The sequence below is a fragment of the Eufriesea mexicana genome, unplaced genomic scaffold, assembly GCF_001483705.2.
Source record: "Eufriesea mexicana isolate 0111107269 unplaced genomic scaffold, ASM148370v2 scaffold9265, whole genome shotgun sequence".
NCBI classification, from domain to species: Eukaryota; Metazoa; Arthropoda; class Insecta; order Hymenoptera; family Apidae; genus Eufriesea; species Eufriesea mexicana.
Genome location: NW_016916973.1, coordinates 1,517 through 27,245, shown reverse-complemented (window position 1 = coordinate 27,245; position 25,729 = coordinate 1,517). Strand labels below are relative to the sequence as shown.

At 41.0% G+C, this 25,729-nt stretch overlaps 1 long non-coding RNA gene across 1 annotated transcript in view; it reads left to right on the top strand.

The window, feature by feature from the left end:
* Window positions 1-25,262, top strand: part of LOC108553085 (uncharacterized) — a 78,065-nt gene extending 52,803 nt beyond the window's left edge. Inside the window, exon 3 of the long non-coding RNA XR_001890604.1 lies at window positions 25,069-25,262. This is a non-coding gene — a long non-coding RNA (uncharacterized LOC108553085). The remainder of the gene's footprint in view (window positions 1-25,068) is intronic.
* The last annotated feature ends 467 nt before the right edge of the window (window positions 25,263-25,729 follow it).

The window sequence follows — 25,729 nt, the reverse complement described above, 5'->3', positions numbered from 1 at the left end:
TTTCCCTTCGAATCGCTTTTATGCAACTTGTCGGAGCGGTTTCAACAATTTTATGATCACTGCGATACCATCTCCGCGTTAGGGAACCCATAAGTGCCCGGTAAAGCTATCTCGACTCGACATTAAAAATCTTAAGAACTCGAACAAACGTTCCTGCCACCTTTAATTATTTCACGACGAAAGAAGATCAAACGATAGAAATAAAAATTTTGCTTGGAAAGAAAGCTTGCACCGTTTACGCAAATCATCGTGAAAATTCCCTTGCCAATCGAAAACACAGTGGAAAGAAAAAATGATTACAAAATATCGTGCAATTACTGGACGAGTCTACACGGAGTGCAGACGAGGCCGGTCGGCTGGCCCGGGGGAAAATGAAAGAGAGTTCGAAGCGAAATTAATAATCACGCGGCTCTGTCCGTAGATCCTTTCTTAATCCAGCGTTCGTCTTGGCCAAGAATTCGTTAATTTACGTCTTTGTCCGTTTGGCGAGAGGGCCATAATGCCTCGACAAGTGAAGCGTGAGGAGGAAGAAGCGAAGAAGAGAAGGAGATGAAGCAAAGGGGTGGATTGCCGGTTGGTTTGGAACACGGAATGGGGGGGTTGCGGAGGGGGTGGTGGCTGAAGGGATGGCGACGGGTCGTTGCCCGAAAACGCGGCTCTGTTATTGTCCCCCTACTCCCTTTTCCGTTGCCCCTAACTCCGACTTCGATACACGCACACACCGACACACGCACACGCGTCCAAGAATCCCACCCACACACCCGCCGTACACACTGGAACGAATTTATGCACGCACGCAACGCCGCGTATTCACGATCGCACACGCGAGAACAGACGTATGCACGTTTTGTCTGATGCAGTGACACGCACACGTAATCTGCACGCAGTCCTCGAGCGTCGTTTCGACGACGTACCATTCGGTTGACAACGAGGACGAAATACCTGGTTAAGGGCCTGCCGGATCACGTCGTTAAACCATCCTCTGAAATCTTTCGTCGTGATTGATAACACGGTTGTCTTTTCGTTTTTCCACTGGTCCATGGTGCATTACCGTGCAAATTTTTCCACAGAATTCACGAGGTTCCGAGAATATTTTTCGAGGTGTCCCAAGGACTCTCGAGAATTTTTCGGAAATATTTTCAGACCCCTGAGGGGTGATTTTGTGGATAGAAATGGACACCAATATTCTTCTACGTTTTTTCATAGTTAACGCGTTAGTATATTTAGATAAAAATATTTAAATAATGAAAACAACTCGCAATAAACTATTTTAACACTAAAACTAGTCAAAATGACTGGTCCCAGAACTTTCCTTTTTGCAATCACCCAACACATACACCTGCTTTAAGAATAAAATTGGTATCAACTCGTATTAAGAAAGAACTGTAATCGATATATTCACTCGTATTCATCGTACCCCTGAAATTACTATAATCTGTGCACGTTATAGTTAGGTACCCATTTAAGAACGATAGTTCTAGTGTTAAACAAAATAATGATTGTCACTTTCTAGAAAATTCTTCTTCTTCTTCTTCTCTCTCTCTCTCTCTCTCTCTCTCTCTCTCTCTCTTATTAACCGTTATATATACATGTTTTCTCTCTGACGATTCTCATATAACTGTTTTATTCTGGCATATTCTTCTAAACATTTTTTCAAACACCATTCATACTAGACTGCACTTGCACATATTATATTTACTTCATTGCAAATGAGAGTTTCACTTATTGGACTTCATTCGCATTCACACATATAAAACCGACACTCACAGATTTGTGTAAACCTCTGAGAATCTTTTAAATTTCGAAAATTTTTTAAGAACTTTTTAGGATATTTCGTGTATTTTAAAGGAAACGGTTTGTTTCTTGTTCGTAACAAGGTACTGTTTTGTTGTTATTCTCGGTTTGGAGGAATTACGTTATGAGAGGGGGTGTGTAAAGGTACTTACGTGTACTTCTATGATTCAACTTCGAAGTACCGGGGTTGTTAGAGTCCATGCTAGGTCTTGCTTCATGTAGATGCTAATTGTCAGCGAAATGTAATGAAATAGTAGATGTTACGAGAATTAGATCACGTTTCCTGTTAATTAGTTAATTAAAGCGTGGGCCACGTTGATCGATTTAATTGCAATGTCTTTGGAAACGAATGGAGATGGTTTTGTGTTTCTGGAGATTCGTGGAAAGCCTTCTTTCCTTAGTTGCATATTCACGAATGCTTCCAATTTTCGTTCTATTCGAAGAAAATGTCGCGGAGAATTGTGGGTATCGAACCAAGTGAAACAATATTCAATTTATCGTACACATAGTGATACATGTGTTGGCAGAATATTAGCATTAATGCATTAATAATTTCTTGCATTCTACCACGGGGTGTAAGGGTGTCCCCTCTCCCACGATTGTTGAAAGTCGGCTGGGGGTCCACAGGTATCCTCGTTGTGACGGGGGTGCTAGAAGGGATGAAAGGAAAACGAAGGGCCCCTCTTGCTAAGTTTCGTCCTGGGCCTGCTAGTGGACTCGTCGGTAAGGCTTTTCCAACAGGCCCTGCCTCAGACATGGATTGACAATATTCGAAGATCGGAAAGTTGTATATATAGGAAGCGGAGGTTTTTCAAGCACTTGCGAGAAAGTCCTCGAACCTCCTTTAAGTCAGAATCCATCTAGCGGCGAGAATGAGAACGATACTCGCTACAACGGTATATAATTAATGCTAGAAAATATTTCCAATTTCTTCCTTTTCGAAACGAAACATTCGTTTGCCTGAACCCTGATACACCTAAAAACACATCGAAATAGAAACCCAACGGAGTAAAACAATCCTTGCTGTTGAATATAGCAAAAACGAACAACCTAATCTCGAAACGGACACACCTAATTTTCGACCGAATAAAAATATGTCTGCTATAGAAACCCGATATGAAAATAGAAACATCTCCGATGACCCAGAAATTATTTCGAAACTTAGCAACGCGGGCAATCTACTGTCAAAACAGTACCGTCCGTGATCACTCAGCCCGCGAAGCTCGCGATTGAAGAACCGGTAAAGCCCGGTTCGAACCGATAAACCCATTGATTAAACGACATTTCCATTGGATGCCGTAAAGATATCCCGTGGAGGGTCGGTTTGGCGGATGGAATAAGATGGAAGGGTGGGGTTGCGCGGCGTGTTAAAACGGCGAATAAAAGGGGACAGGGGCAGCGGCGATAAGGTAGACAAGATGCAACGAGCCGCGAAGGGGGTTGGTCGGGGCTGAAGGGTGTGCTGGGTGTCCCCGGTGGCAGAATGGGAAGGACACGTGGATTTGTCGACGAGCGCAAACCACTGACGGCGGAGTTACGTCGACGTCGGGTGCACAGGCCGATGCAGTCGGTAATGCAGCACTTTGCATTGTTGGCGGGTAGCAAGCGGCAACGTTTACTACCGTCGACGTGTCAATCCGTCCCGGGGTTTTACGAGCACTGCGTAAATTCCACGGCCTTGCTACGGGCGTCGTAGTCGCGGACGGCCAACATTGGCCTGGCTCGTGCATCGTCAACGACAACAAATGCATTAGACTTTATGGCGGCTGGCTCGTTAACTCTCCTCGTCCCGAGCCCGGGGCCAGCCTGAAAATGTCCAGACTCCGGCTAGACGTGGTCTCGCGGCCCTGCATCTGGATCCAATCGCGCGCGTCCGTCGTGTTTTAGACCACCCTAACCCCCCTCCCCCCCCCTTCACGTCGGCGCTCTCGTCGCGCGGTGAAAAGCGGCCGTAAGGGCTGAAGTACGCGTGGATGCTTGGTGCGCGCGTATCTGTTGGCGAATAAATTCGCGGAGGAAGCGTTTTCCTTAACTAGACGCAGTTCGTTCCCATTGTCTGTAACTAATTCCGTAGCCGTGCCTGCGCTGCTTCGAGTAATCAGCTGCTTTGTCGTTAGACGAGATTTCGGTTGACTTTAACCGACTTGGCGCGTGCAAACGCGCGTAGCTACGTTGTAACGATATAGTCGTGTACAAGTTAATTAACGCCAATAACGAACTGTGACGCGGGACCCCGGTGCAACGGAAGGCGAGCTCTCGGCGAGATAGATGGCGCGACGGTTCCAAGGAGATGTACTGTTATGTTTGGAAAAGGGGGTAACGATGAATGACGTTGATTTTATTAGCGCGGATGGCTGGCCCGTGATATCTTTCGATTGATTCGTCCTGTCGGTGATGATTCATTGTCCTACGGATCCGTCCTCGTTTCCATGAAAATTTCATCCGACCGTTACGCAGTAGTCGCGTTTAGAAATTCAACGGCGGAATATCATTCACGTGCCTGAAATAGATATTCGGTTGAACGTGTTATCGAGCGTAACGAAGATGGAGGGAAAGATTCCAAATATCCGGTGGTCGGGCAGGTGATTATCCTCCGAGCCGAGTATTATAATACTCCGTGATCAACGGTTTCGAGAACGTCTATATATATGCACCAGATGCCTCGTGAAGTGACGTCTATATATTTAAAGTGGCAGCGAGAAAGGAAGGGAAGGGAAGGGAGAATATTTCATTCTTAACATCCAATTATTTTCAAATCGCTGTCATATTAACATCTGCATTTTGAGAAAAGTAGTATTTAGGAGATTTCGGAAAAATTTATACGCGTCGTGACGAAGCCGACGAAGATAACGAACCTACGATGACCTCGAACTCCTCTCCGATCGTTTTAACCCTTATCTGTCGTAAGTCACCTCTCAACATGGCAACAGTACTTTGTCGCTGCAGTCGTGCGTCACGTGGTAGGTGACAAGAAGGAAATCTTTCGCATATTTACCGAAACCAACTATAATCTAATTAGAATCACGTACAGAAAGCTAGCATCTGATAAGGATTAACCCTTTGTGCTCGAGGGGCGCCCTTCAGTCGCCATTTGATAAAATTTCGAAGCACGATATTCATTAATGCGTCAAATTTCAGATAATGTAACGGTATGCGAGGTATCGAAATCATATGATTCTACGTGTTAATTATCATACGACTTCTTATTCACTGCTCAGAAAAATATCATCAACTTTGTAACAGAAAATCTTTGAACTCCTATTCTTCTTTAGTCAAAAAGTCGTCGAGTGCAAAGGGTTAATAACCACAGAGTTCTCTCAGGAGGAAGCTGGAAGCAGCCAAAAAGTCAGACGTTTTGTCGTATTAAAATCTGCGTTATAAGAAAAGTATTGTTCAGAAGAGATCGGAAAAATTCGTACGCATAGTGACGAAGCTAACGAACCTACGATGACCTCGAACTCTTCTTCGATGTTTTTAATAACCACCGAGTTCTCCGGAGGAAGCAGGAAGAAGTCAAAAAGACAGACGTTTCCTTTATGACCCTTTAATGTCTTCGCTCCCAATGACCAGAGATATAAATCACGTGGAAGCAGCAACACTCTCTCATGCTCGCCAGGTCCTAGTATACACGCTGTCCTCGCCGTTATATCTTCCACTTCTAAACAATTCCTGGCAAGAAGGGCCGAGCTGACACCTCGTGTCAGGGTTGCAGAACGGCCGGGTCGTTTAGTCGGCATGTTTAAATCGGCAGGACGGTGGCTTGTAGCGACCCGGCAAAAAGCGTCGCGGCGCCTCGGCTGATGCTGCTGCTGGCTATGGCGGCGAAAAAAGGAGTCGGAGAGGGTTCCGTCGCGTCCGGAAATTGTTCGACTCTCACAAAGTAGCGGAAGCGCCGGGAAAAACAGCGCAGAAAGAGCCGCTGGAGGGTGGGAGTAGACATAGAGAACACCCTGTGATTAGGAGGCAAGAAAAATGCAGCCGACATTAATAGACCCCTCTTTAAGGAGCCCGACGATACCAGTCGCGACTCTGTGTTTTTCCTTCAGGCTTCCTGGCTGCTAACAAATGGCGAGCCAACCCGTCACGGTGCCCGCTCTGATCGATAGATTATTGTCCTGGCTTTTGTCGACTTTCTAATAGTCCTCCTAAAAATCCTTGTCGTTGACTTATCACTTCCACTTCGACCCGGGAAAACATTGAGAAATGATCGCTCGCGGTTGAATTATCGCCGCGTATCGGGTTGCGGAGGACGCCGGAAGTCGGGCTATCTCGAGTGCGTCTCCTTTTATTACAAGCTTTACGACCGACTTTTCGAACTTTCCGGGAGATCCGGATGAAGGATCGATGTCGATTCGATCATCGAGTTCGGTGATTGTTTCCCTATCTAATTTTAAGGGGCTTCGAGGACGTGGTTGAGATTGCTCGGAGGAAGTTCCACGTGCGAGCAAAATGAAGACATTTTCAGAAAAGGAATTGGCAAACGAATTTCCACGTGTCTAAAAATATTCGATTAAAACTTCAACCGAATATCTTAAGAATTGAAATATATGCAGAGATTTTTAGTTATTATTCGTATGTGCTCTTCGTTAGAGTTAAAGCTTCTGATTTCATGAATTCGCCATTTTGGCTTGTGGCGCCCTCTTTGAGAAGCGTCCATAATTACCGATAGTCGTTTAACCGCGTAACCCCAAAGCTAATGTAAATATATTGAAAAGTATACGTAGGATGAAAAGATATTTCTATATTAGCTGTGTTTTCCTTTGAAGTTAAATAAATTAACTTGGGCACCTAACCTAACCTAATTCTTATGAATAAGAGTATTATGGATAAGAGAACAAAGACTGACGCCATTGTGAATTTCGACAGCTTCAGTGTCTCTGATCTCCTTGTACAAAATTTACGTAATGCACGTGGATATTAAAATAATTTAGAAATGTATAGAGAAATTGTCAAAGTTGAAAGAATATTAGATAAAGACAAGCTTAATGCAGAATAATTATTTCACGACTCGAAATTAATTATTACGCTTAAAAATTTTTAAACCAAGCTTCCTGGAATCGAGCTTTCAACGTGTTCAGAAAATAATATTTCAACGTTGATCGGAAAAATTAGTAGAGGAAAATACAGCGAAATATATTTTCTTTGTCACTGAAAAATTACATGGCAAAGGAAAATCGGTTGTCGACTGCCAGAAATTGCCTTTGATCGGTGCCAAAAATTTTAATTGGGCTTTACGCGATGCTTCGTGGAATAAAATAATAATTCTGCAAAAATTATTTTTCCATAGACAAACAAGCTTCTTCGAAAGTATTTCTATACTTACGAATTAAAATCGTATAATTCAACTCTTACGTAACGAAATCAAGCATGTTTTATCCGTTTGCACGAGTATGCGATGCGAGATCATGTCTGCTGTTATCGTTTACCGAAATTGACGTCGCTTTTATCGAAATTACGAATTAAAAGCGGAGGAAATCCGTGATCGCTTGGCGAACGTTGCCAATCGATATCCCGGCTCGTGTTTTCCAGTGTTTTATTCCAGATTGTCACGGTGTCAGTGTCAGAAGATTACCAAATGCGAAGTAACGGGTGGAAAACGTCGTGTAATTAAATTTCCACTGCGAATATTTACACGGTTACGAATAAGAATATATTAATTCACGAAATCCATAATTTTACTTTTTAGTAACACGTTAAATAGCATCGCAATGGGATGAAACACTTAAAAATAATTTCCACGATACATTAAACATTTTATTTTGCCCGTTAATTTTCATCGATCTTTATTTTTCATTTTAAGCGTGGGATCTTGTATAGGTTCTGTAATTAATTACATAATTAAGAGAGACAGGTAATTTGATTAATAAGTTGAAATTGGAAATTGGATATGTTATGACATTTTAGAGGCAGAAAGTAGAGAAACTCGTTCATAAACGTGAATATATTAACAGGCAATAAATACGCAAATATCTCGCGTAATTTTAGACGCGAAGGGAAAATTTGAAATGTTTATCAAATATCATTTCATTGCTTTAATTTTATTCCCGTTGCATACGAATTTACCGTGGCCAGAAAAAACACATCTCCCTAATGTTTTGAAAAAGAAAATAAAAATATCGCAAATGGATATTGGATAATTGGATATTGAAATTAATTATTATTCCCGAAAGAATTATTCCATATATTTTTCCAAACATTGCTCGACAACTGAATTTAATTCCAAACCAAATTTCAGAATTAAATTCCTAATTAATAATAAATTCGTAATCCATTTTCTATCGTTACAAATCATACGCTATAAATAAATTGTATAAATAAATTATAACGAAATTAATATTCAGAAAATTAGGAGAACCGCAATCATCCAATAACCATCACACGCGTGCGTTATTTCTCTCAAGAAAATAATTACTAAAAACTGCCTAGTGCATTACCATTAATACTAACCTACCGCAACCGCTCAAATGACCCCTACAATTACTCCGATACGATCTGAAAACAAACGAAGCAAGGAAAGAAATATCAGAAAATTAATTACCCGCGCATGCCCCGCAAGGAAATTCAGCGGAAAGTCAAATACGGAGAGAAAACGACAACGTTGTTGATTCTAGTGGAAATTTATTTAGCGAAAAATCCATTTGTCCACGCGTCTTATCGACGCCCCCCGCGTTCCCTTCTCTCGTTTCGCCTTTAAAATCCGGCGCTGCATAAATCGAGTACTTAATTGTCCGTTTTCTTGCGCGTGCTTGATTACGGAAGTAAGCGTAGGGAAAATTAGAGACGAGCGATATTCAGGGTTAAGGTTATCCTCGTCTACCAGGCAGTTACGATTTCTCGACGGTGTATACGCGGGGTTGTCGACCTGCTGGCTCACAGTATGCTTTTCTCGAAGTTCATCGAGTTGCCTCGGTTGTTTACAGTCTCAAGGCATCGCACGCAAATTACAGTCAATTAGAGACTCACTGCCCATCATAAGTCCCGATGCGAAGCCTCGAATATCGTGTATCCAGCATTTTTCTACGGCTGATGTGTAGATTATGGATGATCGCTAAGGGCGTGGATCGATATATTGGACAGATCATAAATTAACCCGTAGGCGGTTGCAACATTTATGATGCCCTATAAAATACCGCGACCCGCGCGATAAAAGTGCAAAGGTGTCTTCGCAAGGGCTGGTGGGAGATCAGCTGTAAATAAATATCTCGCTCGGTTCGTTTCGATCGCTTCTTTCGACCAAAAGCGCTGTTTATATCGTAATTAAAAAGGCAAGGTACGAGGGTAATAAATAACTCCGTGGCAAATTATTCGTCCCAAAAGTCTCATTACTCGCTGAAACTTGGGATATCGAGCGGGTATACTGAAGGGATAACGTATCCTATTCGTGACGAATGGGTAAATACGAAAGGATGAACGCGCGCGTGGCTTTCTCGTATGTATTATGGCCACTTGCACCAGGCATAAATAATCAAACGAAGTCGTCTTCCAACCACTTTCACACATTTGTTACGAGCCGCTCGTGTACGTGCGTGACACACACCGATGTCTGTCCAGAGTTTAGGGTCACACGTGTCTTCCAAGGGTTTGTACGAAGGACAACGTCCATTATCTTCTCTAAATTTTTACGTGAAAACAACCCTCGTCAATTTCTCTTTCCTCCATTCCTTAACAGGTTGCGTATCGCATAGAAATCTCTAAGACATATGCCAGGGACCGCACGTTTTGACAAGACAGTATATTGACATCTAAGGTGTCGACAACACACATAACAGGTGACGCGTGAAAAGTGAGAAAACCCGTGAGTGGTACACAATGTGTTAAGCGCAATACGAGAAAAATTTACTCTATTATTTATTTATTTATTTATTTATTCATTAACCCTTTGCACTCGACGATTTGTTGGCTACAGAAGAGTAGAAATTCAAAGATTCTCTACTAAAAAACTGACGATACTTTTTCGAGCAGTAAATAAATGATTGTATAATAATAGAATTGTAGATTTATTTGATTTCGATATCTCGCACACTGTTACATTACATTATAAATTTAATAAATTTATAATAATACAATATAAATTTGATATATTAATTAATATCGATCTTGCAAATTTTATGAAATGGTGACTGAGGATCACCTCTCGAGTGCAAAGGGTTAAACGGGAAAACCCATTAGAATACAAAGAAAATGAACATATGCGGAGTTTACGAGTTTCTTAAAAATAGAACTATGGCAAACGTCCAGAGAAACATCAAAAAGTTCTATTGCTTGATTATTATTATTTGCTAAGGAAATGATTCGATATATAGGATCAGCATTTGAGAATCGTGATTTGTAACAGGCAGACTGGAATGTACAGGATGTTCTAAATTCTCTTTGATGTACATAAAGGTTTATATCATTAAGTAAGGAAAGACATTTAATCACGTCATTTAAAATTTTGTAAAGAAAATGGAAGTCCATAACTGTCCTCCTAGATGCTAACGGGATGAGATTCAATTTGTGCAGGAATTTAGAATAATAATAGTATTTATAATAATGGTACTTAGAATAATAATCGAAATCTCGTATATACTCGAAGTATATCTTTCAGAAATTGGGAAAAATGTCATGGGAGTAATTTATTTTCCGTCTTACAATATTAAGTTAAAATGTTTAGTGCTCTTTATTCCCAAATAAATATACTTTTTATATAATTCGAATATTATCCACGCGAATCAGAAATAAATAATTAAATAAAAATGGGAACGGTAAAATTGAGACAGGCAATCTTTCAGTATCACATTTCGATATAATAAGTAGTCCGAGCCGAAATGACCCTACTGCACGTTAAGTTCACTCGGTACGATAAACCGAGACTCGACTGTTCTATCCAGTTGCTCGAAACAAAAAACACGGTTTTACTTACACAGAAGATGCCCACTACTCCCGTTTTATCTCCCTAGAATCGCAGCAAATCAGACGTTTATTCATTACTCCGAGCGTCGTTCCAGCCCAGCACATTACTCACAGTACGTAAACACACCAGGCAATGTCGGTCGCATTGACATCGAAATATTACAGATCGGTATCACGCGCGCCACGCTTCGTTCGACTCGATTAAAAGTGCCTGTTCGATGTAGAAATTACAGTCAATTAAAGGGCCGCGGTAACTATCACAACGTGATATCGAAGAAGTGGAAGAAGAGGAAGAAGAAGAACAAGAAGAACGCGAACCGTTCGTTCTTCGAGTCCGCGTACGATGGACACGCGAATACACTCACACGCGAAAGTATTCCAACGCTTACATCCGCCACGTTCAACCACTGAAATATCTACGTTAAACTGAAATGTTTAAAACGATATAGTAGCTACGTCTAAGAGAAAATTACAAGATTACTTCGGTAAAATAAGAAAATAATTCGAAGATAAACAAACGCGATATTTGTAATACATTTATCCTAGATATGAACCACGGTGGCGCTAGTGAGTTAAGCGCAAAATCGTCTTAAGGCTATCAAGAACAATAAAATAATTCGACGATGTACAGGCACGATATTTTATTTATACATTTATCGTAGATATGAATCATGGTGGCGCTAGTGAGTTAAACGCAAAATCGTCTTAAAGCTGTTAAAGACAGTAAAATAATTCGACGATGTACAGGCACGATATTTGTAATACATTTATCGTAGATACGAACCATGGTGGCGCTAGTGAGTTAAACGCAAAATCGTCTTAAGGCTATGAAACACAATAAAAGATAAATATATATGCATACACATATATTTTCTTGAACCACTGTAATTGGGCTACATGAAACGTCGATTATGCGAAATTTTATTACACGAATGTCCCATATATACTTAAATCGCAAAATTGCAACTATACGTGGATAAAAATAATTCGGAATACATAATTCCGAATGATAATTTTTAATTTCCAGTTGATTCACAACGTATCTCGAAATGTTTCGAACAGTTTTATCTCCCAGTTTAATCATCAGGGATAACTCTGCCGTCTTGCTTGTCGACAAATAAACGGATAAATACAATCTCGAAACATCCTCTTCACCGCATACGTCATTAACCTATCAAATATTTCCGTGAAGCACGCACATATCGCTTTTTAAAAACAACGCGTGTAAAAGTTCGGATACTTTCACGTGTGAGTGTATTTGCACGGAGTAACTCACGTCCGTGTATTTCTTGCAACCACGTACATAGCTGTACTTACGTACAGCGTGTGAGATAAGATAGCCTGTGGTACCTACGCTCGCAGGGGGTGGAAGGGGGTATATAATTGCAGAGGGCAAATGGAGAGAGAAATACAGTACGCGTGTACGTACTGTAACGACCAGCTCTGTATACTCTGTGTGTGCAACCGGGGCAGACGTGTTGGCGCGTCCGTGTGTTTGCGAGGGCGAAAGAAAGATGCGCGGAGATGTTCTCGCCAGGTCAGCACGGGGTCACGCTTGGAATCCAGAGCAAACTATCCCCTCCTTCGTTTTCCCTCCCATACCTCTTCCCTCTTTCCTCTAAGTTCCTCTTGTTTGACCGCTTGCTTGCCTACCTACCTACCTACCTGCTCGCCTTCTTCGTCCTTTCCTTCTTCTACCTCTTCTTCTTCCACTTCTTCGTCCTCCTTCGTGATCTTCTTTTTCCCCGATGCCGAGTAAGAAGCCTATATACCGTCAGTTCTTCGTGTAACCCTTCACCTTCCTTCTTACGTTCATCCTGCTCTATCGGGGATCAGCCGGAACGCGTCTCTTTCCGACGATACCGTGATACCGCCACGTGAAATTCGCGTCTTCCGTGTCATTGCGAGGCTATCCTACTTCTCGAACGACGAGGAAGGGACCGCTCCGACGTAAATCGATCTCCGGGGGAGAAGCTGACGATGGTTCCACGGTTGTCACAGGTAAATAGCCGGCATCGATTCCGCGATTACTCGCACGGACTTGATACGGTCGATTTGTTTTCGGTGGGTCTTGCTGGTAGCGGGCTCGACTAGTCGTGAGAACATTATTCGAGAATGATAATGATCGCGGAGAATGTGGGAGAGGAGGGATTCTCGGGCTGATTTGAAATTTGCCAATCAAGCTTTCAAGTTTGTGTGTTTAGGGGAGTTCCAGGGTTCAGCTTTGTTTCTGATAATTCGCTTCGAGATTTCACAGTCCTCTTCATTACGCCAGTTACAAGGTTCACCTTTTGTTTACTTTGCTGTCGGCAAATGTAATTTTCTTAATTTTAAATACGTAGGGTGTTCTTCGGATTAGGAGGAATTTACGCTACCAATTTAATTCCGATTAAATTATTATTCTAATTTCCAATTTTAATTGTAATATCTAAGTAGAGATATAAGTAATTAATTTATTATTTATATGTCAAAGAAATTTTTGATCGATTTGATGAGCGAGAGGTTCGAGTATCGTTAGAAATAATTTCTTAAGGGGTTTCTCTTCGACTAAGATGTTAATTGTAATGTACTGTTAATTACATATATTAAGATTACAAAGATTGTAATCTTCTGCACTGTTAATGTTCTTCTGTAGTGTTACTGTTAATTGTAATTTATTTTGATAGCAATTATTATGGGAAATAATTGCGTTAATCACGGAGAATTCTGGAAGACGTAGGATTTTGATCGACCTCTGTCAGTGAGCGTTCGGAAAGCTGTGGATCCGTGAGAATGTCGGCAGAGCGCAGGACTAACAAGCGCCATGGGAAAAGGCGAAAGTCCATCCCGGGCATGTGCGTCGGCAGTTAGTTTCGCGCGCATACGTAATCAGAATTTGCGTGTAGAATCTCGACTTTTGTGCCGTTCGAAAGGGTCTACACGGGACGCACTTAAAAGGTGGCACGTTGAGCCGCACTCACGTGCTGTCGCTTATAAGGCAAATCGCTTCGTCGCCGCACGAACTTACCTTTACGGGCGATGCAATTTCTTCGGTTGCTCGTCTGTGGTACCGATGGTACCAGCTAACTATCCCTCCGCCAGGCCGCCGAGGTTCCACGATAATCAGCGAGATAATTCAGAGGATCTTAGTCCATATTCTTCCGGGAGTTTTCACTTATCCATGTCCTTTCGACGTATTTTATCTCTCTTTTCTCCTTTTTCTGGATGTGTCAAAATATTGTCAACGTATACATTGCCAAATATCGAGACAATTAACGCCGATATTCTCTCGAGAGTTTTGACTTATCGATGACCTTTGAAAATATTTTATTTTTCATATTTCCTTTTTTTTTTTTGAAACTGTCAAAATACTGTCAACGCATAATTTGTTAAATGTTGAGAGAGTCCACATCGATATTCTCCTGAGAGTTTTGACTTATCGATGACCTTTGAAAATATTTTATTTTTCATATTTCCTTTTTTTTTTTTGAAACTGTCAAAATACTGTCAACGCATAATTTGTTAAATGTTGAGAGAGTCCACATCGATATTCTCCTGAGAGTTTTGACTTATCGATGACCTTTGAACATATTTTATTTTTCATATTTCCCTTTTCTGGAAGTGTCAAAATATTGTCAACGTATAAATTGTCAAATATCGAGAGAATCGACACGAATATTTTCCCGAGAATTTTGACTTATCGATGATCTTTGAACGTGTCTTATATATTTTTCTTTCTTCTCCTGGAAATGTCAAAATATTGTCAACGTACAATTTGTTAAATATCGAGACAATTGACACCGATATTCCCTGAAGAGTTTTGACTTACCTTTTTCTCGAAGTGTCAAAATATTGTCACGGTATGGTTCGTTAAATATTAATAATAATCGTCGTCTATATACTTCCGAGAATAGGTTTACCGATGTCGTTTGACACGCAGGAAATTTTATGGAATATTAAAATATTTTCACGCGTGGTACCAGTCAGAATATAGCGAAGCCGTTAGTTAAACTGTTGCGTCGGCCTGAGTCAACGAGGTATTCAGAGGATCAAGGGATATTGGACACGATAGAATGAAGTCATAATTCGATTATCGTGAGCTACGACTGATATTTTGAGACTGTAGTATTACCCAGAAGAGGAGAGAATTCTGTCAAAAAAAAGGAAAAATCCTATCAGTGTTAAGCCTCTGCATTCCACGCGTGTCACCGTGAACACATCTTCCCCACTTGCCCACGCCAAATTAAAAAATTGAACGAGTAGGACAGAACAAGATTAAAATTCACCGATGTCAAAATCAGCGAAAAACCCGTGCAATACACCATGACGTGAGTTGATTCGAATTTTCAATCACAACTCCCAACTATTCAGAACAAGATTAAAATTCACCGATGTCAAAATCAGCGAAAAACCCGTGCAATACACCATGACGCGAGTTGATTCGAATTTTCAATCACAACTCCCACCTACGTTACATACCCTCCATTCGAAACGAGCTACAATTACCCCGATTGATATTCCAAAATACCAAACGATTTATATCATAAACGCCCAGCGATAATCGAATCTCCACCCCATCCGCTGAAAATAATCCTATCCACCGGTTCCAACTAGGCCCCTATCTCGACGATAGTCGCGTACGAGCGTTCGCCTCGTTACGCATCGAGCACGCCAATTACAAACACAATTATGCGCAGGGGGCGTGAGCGCGTGGTACGTGTTCGCGGATCAAATTCACTCGTCACGAACACATCCGCGTGCCTCTGTACACCCACGCCGGGCTAAGGCACACGCCGCTTAGACACCCCCGATGCACGTCGGCTCTGTCATCGATACGGTTTCTCGTTAATTTCAGCCCTCGTCTCAAAGAATCTTCGTGAAAGCGCGGTAACAGCGCAGTCAAAAAAGCAATATCCGCGGGCAGCGGGCCGTTAATTATGCCGTCGTTCCGTGTCGTCGCGGAGGGTCGTATGCGTACGAAGTATTTCCATTTCCATGATTGGACCGACGAGGAATTGGCGGCCGGCGTGTACCGCCGCGACAGATGGAGATTCGTGATTCGCCCCACCACCGTCGCGGCGCTGTCTACGGCCGAAGGAAAGAGCGAGGCGCCGAGCCGCGGCGCGAGAGAGACGCGACGAGGGTTGAAGGGAGAGAGGACCACTCGGCAGTCGCCGGATGGGAGGTCGCCGCGTGTTAGGGACGCGCCGCGTGTCAATTAAGTGGCTCTGACCGGTGAGATACGGGAACTCCTTTCCATACGGATATGCATACGCTCCCGGCCCCGAATCCGCTTCGGTTATCGTTTACACCTATGCATGCGCACGTGTACGAAGGTGCCGGGCAACAATGTGCACGGACTGATGCCTGACAGCGAACCGTTGATTTGTTTCGCTCTGAAAAAGCGGTCCGGACGCAGGACCACCTACGGTAGCTGGGTCGCCTGTGATGTGAAACGTGCAGTCGGGTGTTAGGCTGCATCGTGCTTCCAGAGGACGTTTCACCGATTGGATAACTGTTTTTCAGTTACTCTAGCTGATGGATAGAGAGTTAAGCGAGATGGGCTGCTTCTTGCTTCCATTTCTTGGGATTGGAGGCACGATTTTTGGATTTCTAGTAATGATTGCTGAAGAAGTACGTCTGGTACACTTGGATGATTGGTTTTGGAGGGTCAGGGGTGCTTCTGCTTTAAATCGTTGGCATTTGGAACTTACGGATGTCAGGTCACTGTCATGGTAGCTGAGTTGGCTTCTAAGTGAAACGTAGGCTTTGATCTTAAATTGACAAGGAATTTATAGATGTTTGACATTCTTGGGTAATTGTTTTTGTATTATTTTGACCTAACGAATTTAGGTTAAAAGATGAAGGATACTTCTTCTTCAGAAGTTGGCAGTTGGAACTTAAGGACGTCAGGTCACACTTATGGTAGCTGGGTTGGCTCTTAAATAAAACGTAGGCTTTGATGATTAGAATGGGAAGAAATTTATAGATGTTTGATGATCTTGGGTAATTGCTATTGTATTACTCAGTACGATGACAGAGGTTAAAGGATGAGGGATTCTTCTTCTTTAAACGTTGTCATTTGGAACTTAAGGACGTCAAGTCACACTTATGGTAGTTGAGTTAGCTCTTGAATAAAACGTAGGCTTTGGTGATTAGACTGGGTAAGAATTTATAGATGTTTGACACTCTTGGGTAATTGCTTCTGTATTATTTTGCGCGATGAATAGAAGTTAAAGGATGAAGGATGCTTCTTCTTTAGAGGTAGATATTTGGAGCTTAAAGATGCGGGACTATTCACGGTATCTCTATACTAAAGTGATACGTGACATTTGTTGTCAGTCCAAGTAAAATTTACAAATATTCAGAACTCCAGGTTCGTATCAAGTAAGAAGGGAAAAGTTTGAAGCCACGTTCAACTTCTCACCGGAGCTGTCGAACTAACCAAAATGACTTTTTACCCCAAATTTCCTAAATATCTCTCAATCTACGAAGATATTTTACCGTTGACACATCATTGATAAGAATATAACAGAAAAGGAATGCAACATATTCCCGACTACCAATCATCCGCTGTAGATTATCCAATACGACTCGGACTACAAAGTGTTGATATTCTACTTTACATACAACGTACAACGAGACATGCTCGAGACGTCCACGCGAACGTTAAGAACCGGGAAGCTGAATTTGCCATATATAATAACGAAACCGACTCGAACGTCTGCCTATTTTCTACGCTGATTTATTCTCCCGACGCCGAAGGAAGCGAAGGAACAAAGGCTCGGGGAAGTGTGGCCGATGCACGGGAAAAATAACGAGACACTCGTCACCGGTGGAAACTTTCGACAGGCATCTTTGACAAAACCTGCTCTCTCGTTTAAATGGAATAAACGGACTCGAAATCGCTGGAAGAACACCGGTTCTTCCACGGCGAGCAAGCACTTATCGCTAAGTACGTATAACCTGCAAGGCCGACGCAACGTATAAAGCAAATGTATGTATACATTTTGCGTAAATGGCCCCACTCATTTCGTTGTTTCATCGTATCCCCCTGGGATCTCCATTATGAATGCGTCCTTCTCGATCTCTCCCCGCCTCCATCGCACCCATCGTTTCACCTTCATCTCTCCGTCTTCCTCCTTTTTTCATCCTCTTTTTTCCCCTCCACCTTTTTTCACCGTCCTTTTCCCCCGTCTATACACCGTAGCCAGCGCGTGACACGAGACCTCGTTATGATGACCCCAGCTGGAAATGTTCACGAAGGCCCTATCCATCGCGATCAAGAACCGATCCCTGTTTGCCTTCGGTCTCAATGACCCGGCCATCACGAAAGTATTATCCTTCTTCTTCTTTTTCTTTTCGTACCTCTCGCTCACCTTTGACTTTTATTACCCACGAAGTTCGTTTCGAGATGGCTCGTGAACGCAAATCAGATTTCCACCGCCCGGTACCTGGTTGCAGGTATTTTCGATCTAAACAGGATAAAATGTCATCGATTATCGAGTTTCCCATCGTACACGTCGATGCCTTTCAGTGCAGAGTTTCATCCGCTATATTTACGTTCGGCATGGACCCACTTCGTGTCAAAATATCGATTAATAAAACGATAATCGAGATTTCGCGGATCCCACGAGGTGGGACATGGTAAGTCCAATCTTGTCGATTCTCCGAGTTTGATGTAGACTGGATAAGGGAGATATTTTGAAGCAATACAGTCGACGAAGTTCAAGTATTAGAGTGTTTACAGGTTTGAGGTGAAATTGACAGTGGAGTTGGTTTCATGCTGTTTTGTGAAGAATATTCTCGAGATATTTAAAATCAAAGGTTTAACCCTTTGAGTGCTGTGGGCACCTAAAGGCGTTTAAAAATCTTGCATTTATGATACTGTGGGTGCCCAAAGGTGCTAAAAAATTCTCTTTACTGTTAAATTTTAAGTACATACACTAACAATTTAATGCAGAATACAAATAAATAAATAATGTTGTTTTACTGTAATGAAATATAGCGTTTTGATTATTATTTGAATATATAATAATTTCTCAGAATTGCACATGTAACGAAAAGTTTCATCGTTCTTAGTATACATCAGAAATGGGTTCCTATCGTATAGTATACCTGGTGCTATAGGTTCAAAGTTTGCCATAGTCAAAGCGTTAAATGGCCATTTTTCAACTTGCTATTAAAATTTTTATATTCGATTTTATCACTTTTCGATCTAACATATGTGCAATTTTGTAATATTTTCTGATTTCACTTTTTGCGGCTCTTCGTCCTTCGTTTCTTCGTTCACCGGTTATTTGGCCTTTAGTGGTACGTTTAGCGATAAGTACCATAGCTATCGACTTATAATGTATCTAAATATAGTACGAGTATACTAATGAGTCATGTACAGGTCACAGTAATTAATTCCTCTTTTCTGAATTTTTTAAAACTTCCTTGGTAATCGTTTTCCTTGTATGAATTAAGTTTATAAACGCGTAATATTTTTAAAAGTCCCGAGCATGGTGTAAAATAATTTGTAACAGCCGAGATTTCAATAACGAATGATTTCATAGAATTTTCATGACATAAGGGCCTTCATATACATACAGAATCATAACTATTAACACGTTATGCCGTGTATATTATATATGCGAGGTTGTTTACATTTTAAGTGGTATGCAAATTTCACGCGTTTCTTCGTATTATTACTTTCATTACGATCATTTTGCTTGTAATCGCGATAATTATCCGAAATTGTATTTTAATGACACACGCTATTATTCTTATAGAAATATCCAAACGGTTCAACGCGCTTTTTGCGTGCGCGCGGCGCCATAACGGCGAAACATCATAATCTAAAAATAATCCCACACTTAAATACGATTAATACGCAATTGAAAGCGTATTTATCTCTCCGTTCACCCTCCCCGTTCAATCTACAATCCCGTATAACACCTAAAAATTCCACCCCTGGAAAGACGAAATAAAAAGTAAAAAAACAAAAATTACCACTAATTTAATCTAGCCAGAGGGAAAAGCACGTAACAAACACCAAACACGCGAATACAAACGCAGCTTATCATTTTCACCGATCGATTCCATTTCCACTTCACCGAAAGTTCAATAACAGCCCCCGAAACACAAAAAGAGGAAAATGGGAGGAAAAAAGGAAACAAAAAAAGAAAAAAAAATGAAAAAAGAGGAAAAAGCACACAGACCAGTAGACTCGAGGCAGACAACGATAACGATCAATCAGGTGCGATGTTTTGAAAGAACGGTCGCGAGTTATTTCGAATGGCCGTTGAACCAGTCGGAAGGGTGAAACGCGACCAATTTCGACCACCTTGACGCACCCTCTCCTCGCGTATCTGTTGCACACGGTCGGAATAGACAGGCCGTAGGGACGGTGCAGCTACTGTGACACCGCGTTATTACTAAACTTCCAGTCTGAATATTCACGAGGCATTATGTTCCAGCGAAAAGAAATAAAGAAAAAGGAAAGAAAAGGAAAAAAGAAGGGAAAAGGAAAGGAAAGAAAAATGGGCGACGGGGAGAAGGGGAAAGAAAGAGGAAGAAAAGGAGCGGGCGTGTAATTAAGCACTAATGGAGAGTCCCGTTAGATCCCGAAAGGAGCTTTACAACGAAGCGTCAAAGTGCAAACATTAAATATGCCGTGGACGATTTTTAAGGATGCGTTACGGGGCCCGAGCTTACGCCGTTAATGGAAGGATAAGAGGAACAGTGCGGGTAGGTGGCGAGGGGCGGATTTGAAGGATGCGAGAGGACACGAGTATGAAAAGGGTGAAAGGGTCGAGGACCGGAAGTTCACGAGTAGGGTTGATGCCCGCTACGCGTTTCCGCGGTAGAGCGGTTTAACGCGCACATACCGCGTCTTCGTGTGTGCTACCACGACGACTGCCGACGGGATAGCGTGTGTGCGCGTGTGTGTGTTAATGCATACGTATGAGCGGCCGCATACAGCGGGCCACGTGTGTCTTGCCGAGCAAGGACTTCTTAACAGCGATTTTAGTGACGGTTAATTAAACATGTTTTCGTTCCCTACGTGATCCCCCGTTGCCCTCTTCTATGGTAACCTCTTTGATCGATATTGCTTGTTGAGAAATTTTTTCTCCTTTTTTTTTTCTTTCTCTGCGTGGTGGTAATGGATGGTAAGGTGGAGAGGTTATCGATTAGCGCGGGATGTTCCAGTGTGGGAAATTTGTTTTCTAAATAGCCTGTATTATATCGAGGTGATATGGGAGATTGGGAAACAGGGATTTCCTAATGGCGAGTTTGTCTATGGTTATTTCGGCGTGGATCTTCATTGATTATGTAAGTTGCTTTTTGCGAGTATGTGTGTGTATGGTTGTAATGCACGATAGGATGGCGAGGTTAGTAATTGGTGTGGATGTTTAACTATGGGATATTTATTTTTTAAATAACGTGTACACGTGTATGGGGAAATATGCATAGACGATGATATGATGAGACGACTTTTTAATATTCGTTTTAGTAATAATTTATTATACTAGGTGTCGTTCTTTTGTCGATTATTCGTTGATTTCTTTTGTATTAATGGCTAACGAATAGTTAATTATTGACTGTTTTAATTTTAGTAATAATATATTACACTTGGTGTCGTTCTTTTCTCCATCCTTCGTTGATTTGTTTCGTATTAATGATTGACGAATAGTTAATTATTGGCTGTTTTAATTTTAGTAATAATTTATTATCCTTAGTGTCGTTCTTTTCTCGATCCTTCGTTGATTTGTTTCGTATTAATGATTGACGAACAGTTAATTATTGACTGTTTTAATTTTAGTAATAATTTATTGCACTTGGTGTCGTTCTTTTCTCGATCCTTCGTTGATTTCTTTTGTATTAATGGCTGACGAGCAGTTAATTATTAAGTATAGTTAATTAATATGATTAAACGAACAGTTTATTATTATTCATTAATGCACAGTAATTAATCATTTATTTTCCGAATAAGGAATTTATGAAATATCTTATTTAACATCGAATAACTGATTTTAGATATTTTGCGTTTCCAATTATCTAGAATCTGCATATGAATTTAATAAAATTAATATTGTTCTCTATAAAAATATAAATGAAATTATATATACCAATTTTTTCCATATATTTCCATTATATTTAAATATATTTATTGCAAGTCACTAATTTTATTATTAATGAAGATTAATTTAATAAATTTTCCTTTCTCTCTTTAATTTCTTCAGTTGACATTAATTATTCTGAAAATTTGTGGCTTCTAATTTTTATTTCTATCGTTTTATAAATAAAGATAGAAATATATCCATCATAGAAATATAATCATTCTAAAATTTTACAATTGCTATAAATTTATATGAAATGAACTTGTTAGTTGGATCAAGATTTATTATTTTGTCAACGAAGTGTTCCATGTAATTTTAGTATTGATCGATGTAACATCCTTTTCCTTTCCCTCGTTTTCTACGTTAATATCTTTAACTGATGGTTCTTCTGAAATTTTGCGAAATTTTACCGAGGAAGAATTAATTAAACGCTTTTCCGTTTCCTCTTTGATTCTTCCTCGTTATCTTCTCTGTTAATTTCTTCCACTGATGTTAGTTGTTGTGCAACTTTTTAAAGCGTACTCTTGCGTTTGCATGGATGATATCACGAGGTAGTTACGTATTGCACGAAGTAAATGTGGAAACGAGAGAAACTGGTGGTCTTGTTGATGTACATGCATGATGGACCACTTGTTCTTTGTTTAACCGTTGGTACAGGTACATCTTCTCTGGAAACCAGTTAAATTGTCGGTTTTCGATATTACCACTTCGTCACGGGGCAAAGTAATCGTCTATTAATTTCATAGAGCATGACACTCGGTACTTCATTTGCTATAAGAATGAACCTTAATTGCAAATTAAACGTAGGTTACTTCAAAAATATACTAACTCTACATATTTCTGTCTAATTTTCATAGTAACTTGACGATGAGCATCAAACTTCAATTTTTATTTTTTTTTTTAGCATCATCGATCTTTAATGTATAGTTAAGTATACTATGCATATACGATTAATAATTCCATTACTCTTTTTACGATAAATGCAAAAATAAAATCGTGTTAAGTAAATCGCTCGTTTGCTGAATCGATTAACTCCAGAAAATAAAAGGTGGAAATTTATTTTAAATATAGGGAATTAAGCATCAGTCGAGTACCTTGTTATTAAAATTTTTTGAGATCAAAAAGTAAGGAATTAAGGACTTATTCACTTTGACTTTAAATGCCATGAAAATCCAGAGGATATGTATATTATAAAAATAAAATTAATTAAAATAGTACCACGGGTTAAACAAGTATACGTAATTATCTGTCAATTCCAATTAAGCTCAAACATAATTTTACCATAAGCAATTACACGTTTTCAATAATTGCAAGAATAAAAATTAGAAACTAGATATTCTGTCATCTTCTGTCAAGTTCTCATAGACACTTGTTATTCCTCATAACCTGAAATTAATTAATAACATTTAATTTCCAATTTCCATAAATTTTCAAAGACGCTGCAATCTCATTAACAATTAAACTATCACCCAGTATCTAAAAACAATTTTAATTAAATTATTATAATACATCCAAATTGATACTTAATTCATAAGAATCACTAGACATTCTGTCATCTGTCAAATTCTCAAAGACAGTTCAATCCTATTAACAATAAAACTACCACCGAGTACCCACACCAATCTTAATTAATAATTAATCTTAATTAATTCTTAATTCTAACAAAACCTATCTAACCAAAAACATCTGCATCTAAATCCCATTAAAACAGAAAAATAAAAAACCTATTCATATTTCACCGAAATCCAATAATCTCATTCTTAAAACCAAACCACCCCAACGACGATACAAATTTCTCCAATCAATGGGATTCTTCCTCGACTTTGATACTCCATTGATAATTCCAAGACTGCATCGATTGCGACAATTATGATGGCGCGTTGCGATTCCTAGCAACACGCTCGCCAGCTGATTACCAGCTCTTGTATACAAGGCACTTGTTCCGGCAGCTGCAGGTTCGCGTTACGGTTTTCGCGATTGTAAATTCGAATTTCTGGTTCGGCGTAATGCGTCGGACACGGGAAGTTCCGAAGGTATAATTTATCACGAGGGCCGAGGGAGTTACAGCGCGGGCCAAATGGAAAATTCGGATTTAACCCCCCCGCGAAGAAATTAAACGCGACTCGTTAGACCGATAGCTGGTCGAAGGGTTCATTGGAAAATCGCGAAATTCGGCCCGCGTTCCTTCGAGATTAAGCACCCGGCCGAAACGTAGTAATGCACGTACGTCGCGGGTTACGACAGGGATAAAGGGGATAGAACAGGTTTCCAGCTCGTAATGAAATGCTAAACGCACGTTGGGGGTGCAGTTGCGGCTGTAAAGAATGGTCGTGTAAAACTTTCGTGACGACTCGCGTCGTGCTGTATTATCAGTGCCATTTGTAATGCTGATTCGACCACTGGCCCGAGAAATTGTTCGCGTTTTCAGCCAGCGTATGAAATTACGCGCGAAGCTATAAAGTGTGTCACGTTGGTCAAGCAATTTTTATCTGTATTATACTCGCGCGACATGCTTGTCCGCCGCGCGAAATGCACGGCCGGTGTTGGACACGATGAGATTATTTAAATTGTCATTTTTCCCCAGCAGGTTTGCTTTAAGTGACCAGATTAATTAGCTACCGCTGTTCTCAAATTTGCGATGTAATTTAGTAGGTTCGAACGAGTGTAAATGTAACTGGGTTATGATCGTGTTGCGACTATGCTCGAATGAAAAATGAAAGGAATTTATGCTGTCAACGAAGTGTTTCTTTGCGACTTATTATTTATAAAGGAGTACTATTTAAATTTTCTGATGGAATAATTAATTGTTTTGGATTACATATTCATACGGTACTAGATTTTTTCAAATTAAATTTTGCGCTTACTTAACACGAGTGTGTGAATAGATAAAGTTTGACAGAGTATAAGGATGGACGCTAATTTGGCAGTGGATTCTAAACTCAGGTTTAAATTCTTTTAGAGTAATTTATCTCGTTTTCGTGTCACGTTTAATATACAAAGTCGCCTTCTTCGAAAAATTTTACAGTTTGCGATATTTACGATTTTCTCTCTCTCCAAGCAAAACTTGTAATTTCGCAAAGCTTCGAATTGCAAAGAAAGGATGGAATTAGCGCTGGAACGAATCAAGGAATTCGCGGGTTGCAAGGCCTGGTTATTAACCCTAATGGGAAAATAAAAGCTCGGTTCTTCCAGAGCATACTTTTGCATGACCACATTCCTATTTCAAACATTTAAATAGGACGTTCGATCTACGTTGAGCCTCTTACCGTGTTACATTGATCCTGTTTCTCGTTTCTAGATAAATCCTGAAACTCGTCCCGACTCTGGCCGAAGTCTGTGAGTTCTTGACAGAGAACAGACTGTCATAGCACAGTGCACGAGGATCGAAGCTGTCAATCGACGTGGCAACGTTCTCATAACAGAATGTACCTCCGGAGCAGCTCCACCTATCACGCAACTCCGCCTATAATGCGAGGACAATTCAGTTTCTCGACCCGGCGTCACGCGTCCTGGCCCGATCCCAGCTCCGAAGCTTTCCAAGTGCGCATCGTGGCACGAATCATTGCCGTAATCAGCAGATAAGGAAACGGCAGAGAAGCGTGCAACAAAAGGCAAGGTAAACGGTAATCTACATCCTCTAGGAAAAGGTCGAGCGCGGTACAGAACCATCCGCCCCTGGAGGCGGGTAGGCAAGACGGAGCCAGCACACGATCTATCCTCATCCGTGCGTGTTCGTGACTTGGGTCGGGCCTAGCTCGGGCCACGTTGGGCCCGGCCTGGCCCGTTCTCTCGTCTCCCACCAGGCCCGGTGAGCAGCGCCAGAACCGGCACCAGCGGTATACCAGCGACGCTAACAGTACACCAGATCCTTCTGCTCCTTCGTCTTCGATCCTGCGGCCCTAAGGAGCAGTCACGGAGCAACCCTTGCTGTAGCGGGCGTTAGAATGCCCAGGGGGGAC